Source organism: Mustelus asterias, chromosome 17 (genome assembly GCF_964213995.1).
Source record: "Mustelus asterias chromosome 17, sMusAst1.hap1.1, whole genome shotgun sequence".
NCBI lineage: Eukaryota > Metazoa > Chordata > Chondrichthyes > Carcharhiniformes > Triakidae > Mustelus > Mustelus asterias.
In genome coordinates, this window is record NC_135817.1 from 80,036,208 (window position 1) to 80,042,371 (window position 6,164).

The 6,164-nt window shown below is 47.2% G+C and overlaps 2 pseudogenes; both read right to left on the reverse strand.

Annotated features, from left to right (window-relative positions):
* Positions 1-423: 423 nt before the first annotated feature.
* On the reverse strand, positions 424-633 carry LOC144506727 (U2 spliceosomal RNA; annotated as a pseudogene).
* Positions 634-1,847: 1,214 nt separating this feature from the next.
* Positions 1,848-2,054, reverse strand: LOC144506715 (U2 spliceosomal RNA; annotated as a pseudogene).
* Positions 2,055-6,164: the final 4,110 nt, after the last annotated feature.

Genomic DNA, 6,164 nt, shown 5'->3' on the forward strand with positions numbered 1-6,164 from the left:
CATTTTCTGTTTTTGTTTCAGATTCCAGCATCTGCAGTATTTTGTTTTTATCTGAATGAAGTACAACAATCATCTTCGCCACTTCCGCGAAAAACTCGATCAAGTTCGTGAGACACGACCTCCCCTTCACAAAACCATGTTGCCTCTCACTAATACGTCCACTTATTTCCAAGTGGGAAGAAAGCCTGTCTCGAAGAATCCTCTCCAATAATTTCCCTACCATTGATGTAAGGCTCACCGTCCTGTAATTACCTGGATTATTCTTGCTACCCTTCTTAAACAAAGGAACAACATTGGCTATTTTTAAAAATACTTTTCCAATTCAATCAGATCAAATTCAATTCAGAGTCTCAACAAGTTGAGACATTTCAGATCCAGGCTGACAAGACAGGGCGAGCGACCAAACCACCCTGTCCTGGGCCTGATCTACATGAGCCAAGCTGATTGGAGAAGGGGGAGGTTCCTCCTCCAAGACTTGAGCTCATTTGCATCTTAGCCAAAAGGCCGAGATGCCGCTTTTAAAAATTGCTTCATATGAAACGTATGAATGTTCAGTGTAACCTAATGACCTCAACCAAGTGCAGCATCCTATCCATACTACACTTGATCTTAGCCAAAAGGCCGAGAAGCGATTGGCTATGTTTTTTTTATACTTTTCCAATTCAATCAAATCAAATCCAATTCAGAGTCTCAACAAGTTGAGACATTTCAGATCCAGGCTGACAAGACAGTGGATCCAGAACTGGCTTGCCTGCAGAAGGCAGAGAGTGGCTGTGGAGGGGTCTTTCTCTGCATGGAGGTCAGTGACCAGTGGAGTGCCCCAGGGATCTGTTCTGGGACCCTTGCTGTTTGTCATTTTCATAAATGACCTGGATGGGGAAGTGGAGGGATGGGTTGGTAAGTTTTCTGACGACACCAAGGTAGGTGGTGTTGTGGATAGTTTGGAGGGATGTCAGAAGTTGCAGCGAGACATAGATAGAATGCAAGACTGGGCGGAGAAGTGGCAGATGGACTTCAACCCGGATAAGTGTGTAGTGATCCATTTTGGCAGATCCAATGGGATGAAGCAGCAGTATAATATGAAGGGTACCATTCTTAGCAGTGTAGAGGATCAGAAGGACCTTGGGGTCCGGGTCCATAGGACTCTTAAATCGGCCTCGCAGGTGGAGGATGCGGTCAAGAAGGCGTACGGCATACTAGCCTTCATTAATCGAGGGATTGAGTTTAGGAGTCGGGAGATAATGCTGCAGCTTTATAGGACCCTGGTTAGACCCCACTTGGAGTACTGCGCGCAGTTCTGGTCACCTCATTACAGGAAAGATGTTGAAGCCATTGAAAGGGTGCAGAGGAGATTTACAAGGATGTTGCCTGGATTGGGGGGCATGCCTTATGAGGATAGGTTGAGGGAGCTTGGTCTCTTCTCCCTGGAGAGACGAAGGATGAGAGGTGACCTGATAGAGGTTTACAAGATGTTGAGAGGTCTGGATAGGGTAGACTCTCAGAGGCTATTTCCAAGGGCTGAAAAGGTTGCTACGAGAGGACACAGGTTTAAGGTGCTGGGGGGTAGGTACAGAGGAGATGTCAGGGGTAAGTTTTTCACTCAGAGGGTGGTGGGTGAGTGGAATCGGCTGACGTCGGTGGTGGTGGTGGAGGCAAACTCGTTGGGGTCTTTTAAGAGACTTCTGGATGAGTACATGGGATTTAATGGGATTGAGGGCTATAGATAGGCCTAGAGGTAGGGATATGATCAGCGCAACTTGTGGGCCGAAGGGCCTGTTTGTGCTGTGGCTTTCTATGTTCTATGTTCTAAGACAGGGCGAGCGACCAAACCACCCTGTCCTGGGCCTGATCTACATGAGCCAAGCTGATTGGAGAAGGGGGAGGACTTGAGCTCATTTGCATCTTAGCCAAAAGGCCGAGATGCCGCTTTAAAAAATTGCTTCACATGAAACATATGAAGCTTCAGTGTAACCTAATGACCTCGACCAAGTGCGGCCGACCATGGGCTGCCGACCATACTACACTTGATCTTAGCCAAAAGGCCGAGAAGCGATTGGCTGTTCTCCAATTCACTGGGACCTCCTCTGTAGCCAGTGAGGATACAAAGATTTCTCTCAAGGCCCCAGCAATTTCCTCTCTTTCCCCTCTCAGTAATGTTGACTCTTTTGAACTTACTCATGTAGGCGTCTTCCTTGGAGGCAGCACCTGTCCATTTCTTCCTTGTTTTCATACACTCGGCACTTTATCCATACCTTGTGAAGCTGCCGACTTCAGTTTACCAATGGGCATTCTGAAGAGGGCAACATGATACCTGCTCAAACAAAATGTGTCCTCTGACCTCTTAAGCCAAAAAAACCGAAATGAGATCCTAACCACTGTTATTTTGCTCTGGTGGTCATAGTATAACTAATTCCAATCTGATATTCATTGCCAAAATAATCTCATATGCAGGAAGTATTGGCATTGTGTTCATTGGATGCGATCTGAAAATTGTCACTGAAGTCACAACATTCAAGCAAGAAACATTTGAGCTGGCAAATTACTGCTGGTGACATTAGCAGACAAATACCAGTGTTGTCCGCACGGCGCTGCTGTCTGTTACAGCTGGCTATTTACTTGGTTCAAATAGAGATTTTAAAAGTTTATTTATTAGTCACAAGCAAGGCTTACATTAACACTGCAATGAATTTACTGTGAAATTCCCCTCGTCGCCACAGTCCGGCACCTGTTTGGGTCAATGCACCTAACCAGCACGTCTTTCAGACTGTGTGTGTTTGGGGGGGGAGGTGCGGGGGGGGGGGGGGGGGGGGGGGGGGGGGGAGGGGGGGGGGCGGTGGTGGAGAGACTGGAGCACCCGGAGGAAACCCACGTGGACAAGGGGAGAAAGCCCAAACTCCACATAGACAGTGACCCAAGCTGGGAATCGAAACCGGGTCCCTGATGCTGTGAGGCAGCAGTGCTAACCACTGTGTCACTGTGCCAAATTTGATGGACAAGATTTGAGCGCAAGCTTTCAAGCTGTCACTTTAGTCTAGTACTGAAGGAGTTGTGGATCTGTCGGAGGCGCCATATTTTAGATATGGAGGCCCTGCCTGCTTTTTCATGTTGGCATAAAAAGATTACGTGACACTATTCCCAATAAAAGCAGGGTCGTTGTAACCAGTGCCTTGGCCAATATTTATTTATCCCTCTATAGTTAAGAAAGCTCACCAATGCCTCTACTTTCTCAGGAGGCTAAGGAAACTTGGCATGTCCGCTATAACTCTCACCTATTTTTACAGAGGCACCATAGAAAGCATCCTTTCCAGACGTATCACAGCTTGGTATGGCTCCTGCTCTGCCCAAGACCACAAGAAGCTACAAAGGGTCGTGAATGTAGCCCAATCCATCACGCAAACCAGCCTCCTATCCATTGACCCTGTCTACACTTCCTGCTGCCTCGGAAAAGCAGCCAGCATAATTAAGGATCCCACGCACCCCGGACATTCTCTTTTCTACCTTCCGTCGGGAAAAAGATACAAAAGTCTGAGATCACATCCCAACCGACTCAAGGACAGCTTCTTCTCTGCTGCAATCAGACTTTTGAATGGACCTACCTTATATTAAGTTGATCTTGCTCTACACCCTAGCTATGACTGCAACACTACATTCTGCACCCTCTCTTTTCCTTCCCCTCTATGTACTGTATGAACAGTATGCTTTGTCTGTATAGTGCTCAAGAAACAATATTTTTCACTGTATCCCAATACCTGGGACAATTATAAACCAAATCAAATCAAAAACAAATTATCTGGTCATTATGGCATTGTTGATGGTAGTGGGAGCTTTATTTCCTACATTGCAACAGTGACTACACTTGAAAAGTGTTTCATTGGCTGTAAAATGTTTTGGGATAGCCTGTGGCTGTGACAGGTGCTATAGAAATGTGCATCTTTCTGTTTTTCTTTTAGCATGCAGATGAATGACACGCAAGGGTGTTGAGTGTTTGCCTGCTCACATTGGCTGTTCTTGAGCTTTGAGGAAATTAGATTTTAGATGGTATGGGGATAGGGTGGCGGAACAAGAATCAAGCAGCTACTCAAATGGAGAGGCTCGGAGCACATCAAACAAAAATGGGCTGAATGTCTCCCTCTCATACTGAAATAGCTCTGATTTTAGTAACAAAAACAGAAAATGCTGGAAAATCTCAGCAGGTCTGACAGCATCTGTGGAGTGAGAAGAGCAGAGATTCACCAGGATGTTGCTTGGCATGGAACATTTAAGATATAAAGAGAGGTTGGTTAGGCTTGGGTTGTTTTCTCTGAAGCAGAGAAGACTGAGGGGTGACCTGACTGAGGTGCTCAAGATTATGAGGGGCATGGACAGGATGGACAGGGAGCAGCTGTCTCCCTTAGTTGAAGGGTCAGTTACGAGTGGACATAAGTTAAAAGTGAGGGGTAGGAGGTTTAGGGGGGATTTGAGGAAAAACCTTTTTACCCAGCGGGTGGTGATGGTCTGGAATGCGCTGCCTGGGAGGGTGGTGGAGGCGGGATGCCTCACATCCTTTACAAATTATTTGGATGAGTATTTGGCGTGCCAAGTACTCATTCAAGGCTATGGGGCAAGTGCTGGTAAGTGGGATTAGGTGGGCTGGCCAGGGCCTTTCATGCATCAATGCAGACTCGATGGGCCAAAGGGCCTCTTCTGCACTGCAGTATTCTGTGATTCTGAGAGCCAATGTTTCGAGTCTGGTTGACCCTTCGTCAGAGCTGCTGATCTTGGTAAGACTGTCACAATGTTAAATTAAGAAAACATTTGCTGCAGCCAGCATACAGTTCGGCCACAGTTTCAGAATCAAATGAGCTAGCATCAGTAATAGTTACTAAGAAGTGAGTGCATTGTCCTAACAGCCCACTTGGTTCACTGTGTGGAAGGAAATCTGTCATCCATACCTGGGTTTGGCCAATATGTGTCTCCCAGACACATAGCAATGTTGTTGACCTTTAACCCTGAATTGACTCAGCTACTCGCTTGTATCAAACTGTCATGAGAAACATGAGTGAGAACCAAATACCACCCAACATTTGTCACAGCCTGGTCCTCCTCACTCACTCTGTCAGGAACGTGTTCAAAGATTCGGAGAGCTGGCCCATAGAACTGTCAACCAATAGCTTGACATGGGCCGGATTTCCAGGCTGTTCACGCTCCGCTGCCACTGCCAGTGAGAATGGGGAATTTGGCCCTCAGCCAATCCGCGGGACCAGAGAATCCCACCTGTGGGTGAGGTCGGAGAATCCAGCCCACGGTCAGAATCACTCCTCCCTTTCAGTCAACATCCCAGGCATGACCTGTCCATCCAATAGGACAGACTCACCAGGGCTGGTGGCACAGTGGCATACTGTCAGGTAGGAGTGGTGCTGGGAATCCTTAACATTGACTGCAAATCTCACAAAGTTCAATGCGATCAGCTCAAACTTGGGCAAGGTGATTAACGCCTCCTGCCTTCTCTTCCTTGTTGAATCAGTACTCCTCACCATTAAACATTATCTGGAGGAAGTACTGAAGGCACCAAGGACTTTTTAAGTTTATTTATTAGTGTCACAAGTTGGCTTACATTCACACGGCAATGAAGTTGCTGTGAAAATCCCCTCGTCACCACACTCCAGCGCCTGTTCGGCTACACTGAAGGAGAATTTAGCATGGCCAATTCACTCAACCAGCACGTTTTTCAGACTGTGGGAGGAAATTGGAGCACCCGGAGCAAACCCACGCAGACACGTGCAGACTCCGCACAGGCAGTAACCCGAGCCAGGAATCGAACCTGGGTCTCTGGCGCTGTGAGGCAGCACTGCGCCATTCCGACATCAATATCCATTACCAATAACAATGGCTCGGTGTAAACAATAATGACTGTAGCTTGGCTGATTGAGAACTGATCTGGCAGCTCAAAACTGGGCTTTGATGAGGCTCTGTGGGTGATCAACAGCAGGATTGTATTCCATCCGATTTGATTCACTTGACTGGATATCAAGAGCTGCTGAAAACACTGGAAACAGCGAAGACTGGCTTCCCTTGTCCTGAGCTGAGAGGAAGATGGGTGCGATATTGGAGGCCAATCATCCCAAACCATGACTGTCAGGGAGGTGTCCATAGGAACATCAGAAATCTTCAGCTGCTTCATCACT